The sequence below is a fragment of the Terrapene carolina genome, unplaced genomic scaffold (assembly GCF_002925995.2).
Source record: "Terrapene carolina triunguis isolate 2854851 unplaced genomic scaffold, T_m_triunguis-2.0 Scaffold68, whole genome shotgun sequence".
Lineage (NCBI taxonomy): Eukaryota > Metazoa > Chordata > Testudines > Emydidae > Terrapene > Terrapene triunguis.
In genome coordinates, this window is record NW_020664419.1 from 42,490,547 (window position 1) to 42,506,464 (window position 15,918).

The window sequence follows — 15,918 nt, forward strand, 5'->3', positions numbered from 1 at the left end:
CTGCTCTGTAGACTGTAGTGATACCAAGTGTCTCAGTGTGAGCTGCCTTATGCATCTTTCAAAATAAAGGAGAAAAGAGTAACCATCGCCATATACCATAGGCCTGACTAACTGTGTGTTCACGTGTTCCCACAAAGTTTCAAGCAATGTGGTATGGAATAACCCACTTAAGCAGCAAATAGATCTTATCTCTGAGGGCCATCTCTGAGAGGTGCTGAGCAAATGGCTTCAAGGCAGGTAAGCACCTCTCAATATCTGGCCCTCTGAAGTGAGCAAAGTGGTACACTCCAGAGACAAGGAAAAGTTCAGTTTTGTGAGTCATTTTATTTTTTATAAAAGATGGAGATTTTTCATGGCTAATACAACATGGGAAATTTGTTACAAAAGATATAATTAAACAGTAGACTATAATAACTGAGCTACTAGCCCACCAAGTGTCTTTCTAATTATATTAATTACAAATTAAGGAAACATAAAAACAAATCACTTTGCTACATGCTGATTACAAGCTAGAAAATACAGCAGGCATTGAGTTTCTGTGCCTTAGCCAAGCAGTTTTGCTTTTTCTTTTTTTTTTTTTTAGTTGTTAGCGAAAGAAGCAACATTTCAAGAAGAACAATTAGGTTGGTTTGTGACACTGGACTCCTTGGGGACAGTTTCAGAGTACTGCTGTGAGTAAGCCTGTAGGACACAGTTTCAAACAAACTATGCTCCTACAAAGGGTTTTTCTTTTCCCAGTGCCATGTAATGCACACAAGGAGTATGTATTTAGGACAGGGAATGAAAATGAATTAATGGAAGAGAAACGATAAACAATCTTAATGATGCTTAATGGAGCTATTGTGTGCATGCTCTCCCCTTAGAAGTGACCATTTGTAAGTGCAGCTCCTTTACCTAAGGTATGTCTTAATCTGAGGCAGAAAAAGTCTAGGTCAGACATAAGGTGACTGAAAAATGTGTAGTTAATTTATTCAGAACTCTTATTGTAAACTGTGTATTAGGATGAACTAAAATCTCAAAAAGTCTTATTCACAACAGCCAATTACTCTCAGCTTCCTAAATATCTCAGATGCATTTATACATTTCCATTGTTCTAAGGGTTAAAAACTTCACCATCACAATGACGAGCCTTATTACTCAGTCAAACTAAATGGATCACCATATAACCTTTCAGAAATGTTCTTCCTTAAGCTATTAAAACATTCCATGCCCTTAGATGACAACAATTTCTCGGCCTTTTGAAATTTCTTTTCTATCCTGCAGAGTTCATAGAGATATGCTTGGTTAAAATCAACTTATATAAAACTATGCACTGTAAATTCTGACACTTCTGTTTGAATCTCTTTTCAAACACTTGTCTTTGCTCACCATAATAGATGTCAGTTCTTCTGATGTAGTTCAAGCATGAGCTTCGTATGAAGACTCAGCTATGTCTATTGCATTTCTGAAGCTACTACTCACTGAAGTTTTGTGCTGTTTGACATCAAAGATAGGCAAGAATCACCTGCTGAGTTCACATGCATGGAGCAAAACATCTTCAAATCACTTGTGCTAGACAAAAGTTTTTCATATTAAGCTTCACTAGCATGTGGACTTAAAGACAAATGTAGTCCTTGTTAAAGTTGCAGTATCGTGTTATTAAACTATGCATCTGGGCCTCATGCTTTATGTAACTTTTCAGAACTAAAGATAATTCATTTGACTGATTTATTTTTTTGGCATCAACTGCAAAGAATTCCATTGAACAAAAAATTGTTTTTCATTCGATATGCAGTGATTTTGCTCAAAGGTAAAAGCAATTTGAAAGCATGGCCTGCTCTAGCTTAGAAAAAACACAGTGCTCTACTTTTTCAAACTTAATAGAAGAGCTTTTTCATCAATTGGAAAGCCAGAAAGAGGTAAGAGTTAAAACACACACTGGATACAGGGAACATAAATGGAGCATATTCTTATTCAAAATGTGTCTTAAAATTCCCAAATATGCATTCTGGGACCATTCAATCATTCAAATACTATATGGTGAATAATAAATACCAATTAGTAATAAAAACATTTATTAAGGATCAAGAACTACTGTATAATGGAAGTATGTTTAATGTAGATATCTACTTACAACAGTCACTGTGTCATAGTTGTTAAATCTCAGGGACTTCAACAGTTAGTATATAAACCAAATGCAATGCTAATATGTATAGAAAGATGGATATTGGAACAGTTATTGTTTGTTAAATAAAAATGTTTATGATCAGTTGGTGTTTAAATGTCTGAGTAAATGTATTAAGTAAAAACTAAACCACAATAGGGCGTGTGATTGTTGTGGGATAATCTAATGTCTTGGGTATGTGAGTTCACTCAGCAGATGCTTGACTCAGCTGCCAATTTTAGCAGACTGCAGGTCTTAGCATTCTAGGGCCTCCAGTGATTTTGTAGTATTATTATTCATTTTAAGTGGCTTGAAATGAATTTAAAAGAAAAAGTGTTTTTCCCCTACCATTGTTTTTCCACTTCTTTAGTATATGGATCCAAGTGAAGCCAATATGCCTAACAATTTCCAATCTGTGCAGTTGTTCCATAACTGCAAGGTTAAAATCTTAGAAGGCTAGATTTTTAACTCACGCCTGACTATTTTCTAAACATTGATCAAACACATATTTCAGGACCTTAAAGCGTTAACTTGTTTCTTCATACACTTCAATCTTACTAAGCAATTTAGCTTTAATATAGTGCAAACAGAAACTGCAGTTAGATTGCCACCCCTTATGTGCTTCATGCAAGGGCCATGGATTTAACCATGAACTCTGGATCCAGCTTCTGTGCCAGTTCCTAGAATGATATCTATTTGTCTCCGATTTGGTAATGTTTGATTAAAGAAACAGTGGTATATCGTATGCCTAGATCATCCCCAATCACAGCAGACATGGATTTGGAGCAGCCTATGCTCCATTTTGGGATTAAAGAATAGATAAACACAATATGTTGGGTGAACAGTCAACGTGGCTTTTGTAAAAGGAAATCATTCTAGTAGAATTCTTTGAGGGGGTCAACAAACATGTGGACAGGTGTGATTCAGTGGATATATTATACTTGGACTTTCAGAAAGCCTTTGATAAGGGTTCCACACCAAAGGCTCTTAAGCAAACTAAGCAGTTGTTGGATAAGAGGGATGGATGGATCAGTAACCGGTTAAAAGATAAGAAACAAAGGGTGGGAATAAATGGTCAGTTTTCACAGTGGAGAGAGATAAATAGCTGGATCCCCCAAAGAGCTGTACTGGGACCAGTGTTCAACATACTCATAAATGATCTGGAAAAGGGGGTGAACAGTGAGGATAGCCAAATTTGCAGATGATTCAAAATTACTCAAGATAGTTAAGTCCAAAGCTGAATGTGAAGAGTTATAAAGGGATCTGACGAAACTGGATGACTGAGCAAGAAAATGACAGATGAAATTCAGTGTTGATAAGTGATGTACACTGGAAATAATAATCTCAACTATACATAAAATATGATGGGGTCTACATTAGCTGAAGAAAGATCTTGAAGTCATCATGGCTAGTTCTCTGAAAACATCTTACTGTGCAGCAGCAATCAAAAAAGCTAATTATTTCAGAACCATTAGGAAAAGGCTAGATAATAAAATAGAAAATATCATTATGCCACTATATAAATCCATGGTTTTCCCATACCTTGAATATTGCATACAGTTCTGGTCACCTCATCTCAAAAAATATATATTAGAATTGGAAAAGGTGCAGAGAAGAGCAACAAAAATGATTAGGAGTATGGAAGAGCTTCCATACAAGGAAAGATTAAAAAGACTGGGACTAGTCATCTTAGAAAAGAGATTACTAAGTGGGATCTGATAGAGGTCTATAAAATCATGAATGTATGGAGAAAGTGAGTAGCAAAGTGTTATTTATCCCTTCACATAACATAAGCACTGGAGGATAAAATTAAATAGGCAGCAGGTTTAAAACAAACAAAAGAAAGTACTTTTGCACACAAAGCATAGTCAACCTGTGGAACTCATTGCCAGGAGATGTTGTGAAGGCCAAAATTATAACTGGATTAGATAAATTCATGGAGGATAGGTCCATCAATGGCTATTAGCCAAGATGGTCAGGAAAGCATCCCCATGCTCTGGGTGTCTCCAAACCTCCAATTGCCAGAAGCGGGAACAACAGGGGATGGATCACTCAAAATTGCCCCGTTCTTTTCATCCCCTCCGAAGCATCTGGCACTGGCCTCTGTCAGAAGACAGGATGCTGGGCTAAATAGACCAAAGGCCTGACCCAGTATGGCCATTCTTATGTTCTTACCAATGAATCGGAGGCAGGCAGTGATAGTGCCCTAGTCCCTAAGTGCATCATTAAGGAAGGTAAAAGAAGCACAGAGTGCCAGACATAAAAGCCAGATGTACAATGCATGAGATGAGGAATGCTGATCCTAAATGGTACAATGTAGGAAAACTATGGATAAGCCAACATAAGTATGAATAAGGTTATAAAACATCTCAGCTTATTCAAAAAATAACAAACCAATCAACTTGCATTTGCCTACTCATCACAGTGTCATTGGATCTATCATAATAAGTTTAATATCTCATTCTTAACTTGTGTTCTAGATGTATAGTAGAAGTTTCATTGTTCATTTAAAGCTACTGCTTAGATTTAGTCAGAAAATTGAGATATAGCAGATGTAGGGGAAACATTTTTTTGTGGTTTGACCTTAATGGAAAGAGAGTTGTGTAACAATTAACAATCAAGAGTTACTCAGGGAAAAATATGGTAAAACATGGCAGAAGAAAAACTATCTGCAAATGTAATCCTAAAACAGATTGACATGCTGCTCCAAAAGCACTACAAAAACCTACTGTAGAAGCAAGGAAAAGACCAACCAGGATGGCAAATACCACAGTAAGATAACTAGATTGTAATACTTGATATTAGAGTTTAGCATCTGTGAAGTTCACTACAGAAGTGACCTTTATAGTTGGCTTCCCTGTCAGAGGAAGCCAAATGAGACATTTTATTATCAAGGAAAAAAATCAAAGAGTCTATTCTACTATCGTTTTTGTATTGTATAACTCTGATTTCCTCGTATTTTACACAACAGAGACAAGTTACTGTATACAGAAATGGTGTTGTTCCCAGATAAAAATGGAGTATTATGTCTTTAATGAGTTTTATCATTCATCATGGCATTTGGGTGCAGGATATTCACTAGAAATAAGCAACACTTTAAACTAAACTATCCACAAACAGCAGGCAGGTCAGCAATACCTCATTTATAAGGCATCAAAGGCTGCTGATAGATCTAATAAAATTACTATCAACCCCTGACCTTTGTCCAATGGCCAGAAAGAATGCAGTTATACCATAGGGGAAGGGGAATCGCCAGTGAAAAAATGTGGTTTCAAATAAGCTCTGCTTCTAGTGGATTTTTTTCTTTTTCCACTCTCCAGTAATACACAGGAACGTACAGTATTTAGTTGGAACAGGAAATGAAAGTGAAAAAATGGAAAATAAAACTGACACTAACAATACTTAAATTTCTTAATGGAGCTCCTGTGTATGCAGTCCCCCATGTAACAGATCACTGTAAGTGTTTAGAGCTTCTAATTGTACAGTATGTCTTAATAAACAGCAGGATGCAGAGACTCTAGGTCAAATGTTACACAACAGAAAGATTTTGTCTATAATTTATTCAAAAGTTTGATTGTATCATTGCACATTAATAGCAAATCAAACCTCAAATAGAGTTATGAGGCTAATTACTGCCAGGTTTGCAAGTATCTCTGATATTGCTGTTTTCCCCAGGGTTGAAAATATCACCATCGCCGTACTGATAAGCTTTTCTAATGTGTATTTATTTATGTGATGGGTAGTATAAGATCCAAACATGAAAATATGTATTATTAATTATTATTGTTATGTAAAAATGGAGAAAGGTGGAAGTTTTTAGAATTTCTCTATTTACAAAAAAATAATGGCTGTATCAAAACACATCAAGCATATCTGTTCAGTTCAATAAGTTTTCTACCCATCCTTCATCTGTAATATGCTGATTTAAGCAATGATCCTGCAATCAAACCAAGCAATTGCAAAACCCTTCACCCACACCAAGCTCTACTGAAGCAGAACTCTGCACTAGTGGATCCAATTGCAAAACCAGGACTTTATGTTGTCATGTCTACAAGGCTGGTATGTTGGCACAGATTCTCTTCTGCACTGACATATGCCCAGCATAGGAGGTGGAGGGGTTATCAGCGAGCAGCAATATAGGCCTCCCTGATTCTCACAATGCATATGCGCTGACCCCAACCCATCAATGTAAGTTAAAACTATTGCCAGCTGGTTATGGTCTAACTCATGCCAACTGGTTATGGTCTCTATAGGACCCTACACCAATTGTGAATTGTTGTAGCACAGGCTGAAAAAGTTTGGAATAGAGAAGGGGTCTCATAGCCACCCTGTGAAGTCATAAGTATCAAAGAGAAGAGTAGCACACCACCAGTCCTTCCCCTCCCATAAAACATGACAAAAGATTCACCAATTCAGAACATCCAGTCTGACCTCCTATAGAACACAGGCCAGACAACTCCCTCACAATAATTCCTAGACTGTATCTTTTAGAAAAATATGTGATCTTGATTTAAAAATTGTGATGGAGAATCCACCAAGATCCTTAGTAAGTTGTTCCAATGGTTAATTACTCTGTTAAAAATTTAGACCTTATTTCCAGTCTGAATTCATCTAGCATCAACTTCCAGACATTGGATCGTGTCATACTTTTCTCTGCTAGATTGAAGAGCCCATTATTAAACATTTGTTCCCCAGGAAGGTACTTAGAGTCACCCCTTAGCCTTCTCTTTGTTAAACTAACTAGATTGCGCTTTTTTGAGTCTATCACTATAGGTATGTTTTCCAATCTCTTAATCATTCTTATGGCTCTTCTCTGAATCCTCTCCAGTTAATCAACATCCTTCTTGAATTGTGGGCACCGGAACTGGAAACGCAATATTCCGGTAGTGGTCACACCAGTGCCAAACATAGCGATAAAATAACCTCTTTACTATACTCAAGATTCCCCTGTGTATGAATCCCAGAATTGCATTAGCTCTTTTGGCCACACAATCACATTGGGAGCTTATACACCTATAAGCATATAAAAAAAGGAGGAAAGTGACTCTAGGGATATCATCCTGAGGCTTCTTCCCTAGCAATTTTAGGAGTCCTAGGGTTTATCTGTGCATGGAGGAGAAACTGTCAAGTATTCCAGCTAATCTCAATTGTCAAGATAAGACCAATAAATAAATAAATCAACCATCTTCACGACACATAGGCACAAACTTGACAGGGCTTTGAGTTGTCTTTGTCTATAACCAAAACAAGGATTCAAAGTTGCAAACTCCTGCTAGCTGAAACCAGAGAATTTCACAGAGCTCTAACTATGAGGACTCATGTTATCTTACCTAATTAAGCAAAGCACTTCTCGGATGACAAACAAGGATGATTTATGTATTTAAATTTGTATGCTACAGCTGGTCAGAAGGAATTTCTGACATTTCAAAATTTATTTTTGTTCTGAATCAGAACAAAGTAGCCGAAATTTCAAAATTTTCTATGAAACAAAAATTCCACAAAACATTTTGATTCACAACTATTAATAAACATTGATTTGGAACAATTGAAACAATTCATTTTGACCTTTTTCCATCAAAAATATCATCTAGAGAAATATGTTCCTGTGAAACATTTCAATTTTGACAAAACTGCAATTTCCAGCTAGCTCTAATGTACACCTACCGCACTGTAAGAACCTGGGCACAACATTTTTATAAGAAAGGAAAAAAAGGCAAATGTATGTAAAACCACCTTTGTGAAAATAGCATGACAATTTACCACTCCAGGCCCAAAACCTCCTTGCTGATTGGCTTCAGAATGATAATAGGTGTTAATAAAAAAAAAAAGGATTTTTAAACATGTAATCACCCCAAGCACATGTTGTCTCAACAGCAAACTTCAACACTAACTTGATATATTCATAGGAGTTAATTTCTCCTATTCTAACCAAACACTTAATTGCTGATTATATTTGTCTACATTAACCTGTGATACCAAGTCTTATTGAACAATCAGAACCTTCAGGTAAAATTTACTCTATCGTAGTGCCCCACTGGCATTTCTCATCCTACATCACTTGAGCATATAAATAGAATGTCCTGTCAGGAGTCGCTATAGTGACATGTAAAACTGTACCTTGAATGTTCTGGATGTATTCACACAGATTCATACAGTGCACTCTGGGCTGTGACAAACAACTAAGACTCTGAGGAAGTTTGACTTGATTATGTGCAAGACCTAAAACGAAGAAACAAAACAACAGCAGAAAGATAGCTAAACCTCCCCACAAAAGAAAACTAAATAAGAAAAATTTGGGATGGGGGGCATCTCTGAACATCCACCAAAGGGATCTGGTTCAATTCACATAGGTTCAAGGAATGGATGAAGCTCTAGGATGGTTCTTATGACCAATGCAGACATATCAACTGAACAACTAATGGAAATACATAATACTACAAAATGAGAATAAAAGTTTCATACATTCTCGTCCATCCCAAACAACACAAGGATGAAACATACCAGACAGCCAAAGGTAAAATTGCCCTCCTTCCTCAGTGCGAGCACCATTTCTTGGACCTTGCACCAAGGGCTCATATGTACTTGCATCTTCTGTCCCATACTGCCAGTAAACAAGAGAAGGCAGAAATGCACATTGTTTCACTACACCAAGCTCTAGGAGAAGATGCTGAACAAAAAATGACCTGTGCTGAAACAGTAAGCGTGAACATGTGTTTAATTTAAGTAGCAACGTAAATGTGAGTAGACAGTGCCGGCTCACAACATTTTGGCACCTGAGGCGGGGAGCTCAAATGACGGCCCCATACCCCTTCGCTTGGGCCAAAACGTTGAAAGGTCTCAATTCTGCTTTCTTCCTGCAGTACAAGGAAGTCCCTCAGGCTACTGCTTAAGGGCTGGTCTACACTGCCGCGCTAGTTCGGCGGCTGGGGATCGAAGTTCCGAGTTCGATTTATCGCGTCTGGTCTGGACGCGATAAATCGAACCAGGAAGTGATCCCCGTCGACTGCGGTACTCCAGCTCAACGAGAGGAGTACCGCGGAGTCGACGGGGAGCCTGCCTGCTGCGTGTGGACCGCGTCTGAACCGCGGTAAGTTCGAAGTAAGGTATGTCGAATTCAGCTACGTTATTCACGTAGCTGAATTTGTGTACCTTACTTCGACTTGGGGGGTAAGTGTAGACCAAGCCCAAGTGGGTCCACAGTCCTGGATCATCTAGACTTAAGGAACTAAACTCAGCAGCAGCTGTTTCTTGAGCCACCACCACACTCTTCTCTGATCTACACTTTTCTTCAAGAATGTGCCTGGTTACATCCATTTGAGATGGAGATATGGATGCTGCAGTAGCTGCCAAGTCACCTGCACTCTGACTAACTGGAAGATCAGGCATCTCCTCACCACTCACATCCTCACTGGGGCTGGAAGGCTCACCGTGAACATTTGTGTCTATGTATCTCAGGAAATCTCCTTCCTGCTTAGATAGAAAAGCTTCCTTTGCTTTCTTTCTTTTTCTGAATGCTGTCCCAGAGGGGCGTTTTCTTCTTTCACTCATGACTGCTGTTCTGTGCCAGCTATAGTGGCTCTGAACACTCAGTTGAAGGGGACAAATAAGCAGGCTGGTAGCGGGGCCTGAGTGAGGGAAAATATCAGCGTCTTAAGGGCCTAACTGGCTCCTACTACTTCAGTTGACTGCCTGCTCTCCTCAAGTGGGTTCAGGGAATCAGCAGGAAACAGGAAGCTCCCTGAGAAGCTGGTGTTAATCAGTCCAGGCTCCTGGGGGTGCTAGAGAGGTACATAAAAGGCTCCTCCTCCTCTCTCTCCCTGCAGCTCCTGCTGCTTTCTGTTATTCCCTCTCACCTTTTCTCCTGCCTGCCTGTTATGTCTCTTGTGCCCTCCTTCCCCCAGCACAGCACTCCACCATCTCTGTGCATCTAGAGCAGAGAGAATACATATGCATCAGCAGCAGACATAATTTTCTACACTCTGAGTCCTAATGGCGCCCCCCCCGGCCCCCACACACACAGTCTGGCACCTGAGGTGGCCGCCTCAGTTCGCCTCATGGTAAGGCCAGCCCTGTGAGTAGATTATCACATCCTTTAGGTTTTACTCTCTGTAATTTATTACAAGTAAAAGCAGCATACCAATTAAAGCGAAAGGACAGGATCTGTTTAAAATATATTTTTTCATGTGATGCATAATACTGATCTTTTCACTAGCAAGATAATTCCTTGCATGGCAATCAAAAATGGAATCCCTCTCACTGACTTTATTTGCAATTTATTCCTTTGTATGTCTACAAAAATACTGCTTCCATGCCGTACCTTGATGTCCAAAGAATGAAATACTATGAAGCGCATGCACCAGCAAAGTTATGTTGAACTACCACAGAATATTAGGGAATAGTGCATGCATAAATCAAAAGGATTGGAACTGTGCATTAGAAACTAACAAATAAAAATGATGGAATATCATTTTCTTTCCTCCTTGTCTTTGTTATTCCTTATAGGATCTCTTCCCCCAAGACCTTTAAGGGTAGGTTTCCCTTTCTACTGTTGGCATTGAGGGGGGAAAACATTCTACTAAGAACCTGCTTACTACTCTGAAGAAAATCATTGGTATGTGATATGGCTAACCCTAATTTGTTATTTGGGACAACGGAGCTAAAAGTGAATATGCTGAATTTCTGTACATACCATGTTTTATCTGCACTCAACTTGGTAGTGTTTGACTTTTCCATCATAAAAAGAATATTCACAACAGGTTGGCTGCTGGCCATAAAAGCTGGACATTTCAGACACTAAAAGAACAGGAGTACTTGTGACACCTTAGAGACTAACAAATTTATTTGAGCATAAGCTTTCGTGGGCTACAGCCCACTTTGATGCTCAAATAAATTTGTTAGTCTCTAAGGTGCCACAAGTACTTCTGTTCTTTTTGCGGATACAGACTAACATGGCTGCTACTCTGAAACATTTCAGACACTGCAATAGCCTGCAGGGAATTAAGACAGCTGCATGGAAAATACAATTTGCTGTTTCATCAGCTGAGAAGGAGACTGCAGCCTCCTGGGAATATCACTTTAAGAACATAAAAATAGCCATACTGAGTCAAGACCAGTGGTTTATCTAGCCCAGTTATCTGTCTTTCGACAATGGCCAGTACCAGATGCTTCAGAGAGAATGAACAAAACAGGGCAATTATTGAATAATCCATTCCCTGCTGTTCATCCCGGCTTCTGTCAGTCTGAGGCTTAGGGCCATCCATAGCATGGGGTTGCATTCCTGATTATCTTGGCTAATAGCCATTGATGGACCTATCCTCCATAAACTTATCTAATTCTTTTTTGAACCCAGTTATACTTTTGGCCCTCACAACATCGCCTGACAATAAGTCCTGCAGGTTGGCTGTGCATTGTGTGAAGAAGTACTTCCTGGTGTTTGTTTTAAACCTGCTGCCTATTAATTTAATTGGGTGAGCCCTCGTTCTTGTGTTATATGAAGGGAGTAAATAACACTTCCTTGTTCACTTCTATCATACCCCCCCCTTAGACTTCTTTTTGCCAGCCTGAACAGTCCCAGTCTTTTTAATCTCTCCTCATATGGAAGCGGTTCTATACTTCTTATCATTTTTGTTGCCCTTCTCTGTACTGTTTCCAATTCTAATGGATCTTTTTTTGAGATAGGGCAACCAGAACTACACACGGTATTCAAGGTGTGAGCATACCATGGATTTATATAATGGCATTATGATTTGTATAATGGCATTTCCTTTTCTTAGGCTCCTCAAGCAAGAGCATTCAGTGTTGAACAATATGGTACAAAATGAGATGTTCACAGTAAAGTTCATGGTGTGTTATATGAAATACGGACACCCTTAAGGAATCTACAAGTGAAGGACAGGCAGCAAACAACAGCATCGGTCATCACAATAACTTGCCTGCTAACTCAAAGACTGCCAAAGCAAAGAGCAACATTTCTACATTTAAAAAGTGTTATGGTCATGTGTACCTTCTTTCAACATCTCTCAGTGTATCCAAGGCCGTCAAGGATGCTGCAATGTGAACAGTATTGTATTGAAACATGTTAAATCCTTTTCCAGAGTGGTTTGGCACACTTTTTGTGTCAAGATGGATGTCCAAGTGGATGTTTTTCCCACTAATTGTTTGAAGAGGACAAAACAGAAAGGAGAAAAAGACCAACATCAAAGGATGATGACCATGCTCCAATGCTCTCAATATCCTCCATGAAAATTTAAATATGCCGCTAATGTCTAATACAGACTCCATTCAGCCAGGCCTTCACAAAATGGGAAAACAAAGGCCTTCTCCTTTCAATGCAAACGAGCACTTCTATTCTGTGTCTAATAGAAGCCTATTTTTAAAAGAAAACAAAGAACAGTGAATATCAATGTGAGGATTCTGCCAAAAGAACAAGGAAACTGAACACTGGTCACCATTATATAGATACTCTAATCCAGTTGCCCATCAATCACTATATAATCAGAAAAAAGAACAGGAGTACTTGTGGCACCTTAGAGACTAACAAATTTATTTGAGCATAAGCTTTCATGGGCTAAAACCCACTTCATCGGATGCATGCAGTGGAAAATACAGTAGGAAGATATAGATATATATATATACATAAAGAACATAAAACAATGGGTGTTACCATACACACTATAATGAGAGTGATCTGTTAAGGTGAGCTATTACCAGCGGGAGAGAAAAAAAAACTTTTTGTAGTGGTAATCAAAATGGCCCGTTTCCAGCAGTTGACAAGAAGGTGTGAGGAGCGGGGGGGGGGGGGCCGGAAATACACATGGGGAAATAGTTTTACTTTGTGTAATGACCCATCCACTCCCAGTCTTTATTCAAGCCTAATTTAATGGCGTCCAGTTTGCAAATTAATTCCAATTCAGCAGTCTCTCGTTGGAGTCTGTTTTTGAAGTTTTTTTGTTCTAATATTGCGACTTTTAGGTCTGTAATCAAGTGACCAGGAAGATTGAAGTGTTCTCCAACTGGTTTTTGAATGTTATAATTCTTGACGTCTGATTTGTGTCCATTTATTCTTTTATGCAGAGACTGTCCAGTTTGGCCAATGCAGAGGGGCATTGCTGGCACATGATGGCATATATAATCAGAAAGCAGTCACAGCACCAATGAGAGCTTTGTAAATGAATGATGGTCCCCATTACACTAGTCTCTGGGCACTTCACAAGCCTTAAAGAACTTATCCTCACTTACCCCCTGAGAGGTAGGGAAGTCATTTATAGATGGGGAATTCAAGCAAAGAGAGATTAAGTGACTTAACCAAGGTCACACAATAAATCTGCAGAACAAGAAACTGGACCCAAAAAGCTCCTAAGCCCAGGCCTGTAATATAACCACAGGAATCCTTTCCTGATTTATTGTCCTATGTCTGTTGGAGCTGAGAAAGTGGTTATTGAAGCTGTGAACAATTATGCAAACATAAAGGATCAGACATTCCTAAAGGTAAATATGGAGACTTTTTTGTCCAGATGACAATGCTGCTTCTGCTACAACTAATGATGCTGCTTCTGATGCTGACACTGTTTTGAGTGGGGTGTAATGTCAATTCTGGATGACAGGCTACATTGCAATGAAAATTCTGATCATGAATCCCATGGTACCATATCATCATTTAACAGCCTTGACTTTCATGCCTAGGAGATGACTGACTTTTAAAAAGCCAAGCAAAGAATCAGTGAAATTATTGTCAAATGTGTGTAATTTTTTTTCACAGAACAAAGACTAATTATTATTATTAACTAGTGATTGCAATATGAAATGGAAAGGAAATCATAATACTTGGGAGTAGGCTTGTCTCCTCTTGATTTTTTTTTTAAATTCTTTGTCTTTACTTTTCTAATCTAGGATTTTGTTTTGTTAGTAAAAGGCAATTATCTATGTTGGGCAGGTTTTCCTGAGCTAGCGCAGCTCTTGCTGTAAGAAAGAATTCTCATGTATAAAGCGACAAAGAGTCCTGTCTAGACGTATGACACTTTTTATATATTTAACACCATATATATTTGACATACGTCTGACGAAGTGGGTATTCACCCACGAAAGCTTATGCTCCAATACGTCTGTTAGTCTATAAGGTGCCACAGGACTCTTTGTCACTTTTTACAGATCCAGACTAACACGGCTACCCCTCTGATACTGTACTCGTATAGTGGCTCCCATTTAAAAATCATCATTGGAACCTTCTACATTCTTCTATTATTAATAATTATTTGCATTCTTCTATTATTAATAATTATTTGCACTGCAGTAGTGCATAGAGACCCCAATCAAAGACCCCACTGTGCTAAACACTGTACGCAGATGGTATGCAGACAGCATAAAGAAACAGTCCTCGCCCCAAGGAGTTTACAGTCCATGAATCCTTTCAAAGATAATCCACAGAATAAAGCAATTTAAATTACACATTTAGCATGCTTTCAGAGAGTTCTGACTACCTAGTATGCTTTGTGTTTTGTTTATTTTGTAACACCTATTAAACTTTAAAGACTAATTCACATTTTGAATAAAAGAAATCTTTGTTAAAGATTTACCATTCTCACACATTCAATTGAGATGTTAAAAGATCACAATGAACATCCCCAAGACCTCCCAGTGGTCCTCCAACAATACCAAACTCAACCAAAATTATATTCTTGATCGTTCTAAATTAAAAAACAAGCAGAAAAATCTTGTAAAAAATAAACCATTCAGGCTCTTTTTATATATCAGAAAGAAGCAAAAGAGGGCACAAACATATATATTTACAAATCCTTTGCAGTTCACCTTGAAACTAAAGGTCGTTAGGTAAGAATCTACATGTTGGAAAGCACTTGAACTTCTTAGGGAGCTCATCTCATCTATATTATTCATGTATGTTTGCTGATTATAAACCACAATGGGCTGAAATGTTTCAAGTCTTTCACTTCAAAAGGCTTTTAGATAGCTGTGTCTTTTGTTTACTGACCATGTTAAAAACAGCACACTTTTTTCCGTATTCTATAATAATATGCTGTCTGACCAGTTCAGAGAGATCTCTAATAATGTCTCAGTCCAACTATGGGTCTCATTAGGGCAGAAGGAACTGTCATGCAACTGTGAATGTGCAATAAGTGTAGAGGTACAGTAAATGGGAAAAAATATGAAAAGCATTCTACCTTCAGATACTGACACCAAGCTATTTATTTTTCGTACATTGAATGAACTAAAAATTGAGGGTAGAAAATGAGGACTTTACTGCATGGCCTTTTAAATTGAAACAAAGAGAGGTTTTAAGTGTACCTCTTACTGCAGAAAATGGGAAATATTATAAAGAACAAGATGCACAATTATCTTTTCTTATATCTCATCTATTTTTAAGCACAGTTCCACATTGATTTCAGTGGGAGTCCGGCTTAAAAATCAATGGTATGATATGACCCTTAGGTAATTGTTTAGAGACTATCCATATTATTCACAATAATGTAATTTAGAGCCAGATCTGTCACCTTTATTTGTGTTGTGTAGCGCCTTGCTCTAGGAGTGGTGCCATCAAATCAAGTAAGAACGGTAGAATATGACCTAAATATTTTACATTTCTTTGCCTTTTATAGGTTTCAGAGTAGCAGCAGTGTTAGTCTGTATCCGCAAAAAGAACAGGAGTACTTGTGGCACCTTAGAGACTAACAAATTTATTAGAGCATAAGCTTTCGTGGGCTACATCCCACTTCCCATATATGCATTCGAAGAAGTGGGTTGTAGCCCACGAAAGCTTATGC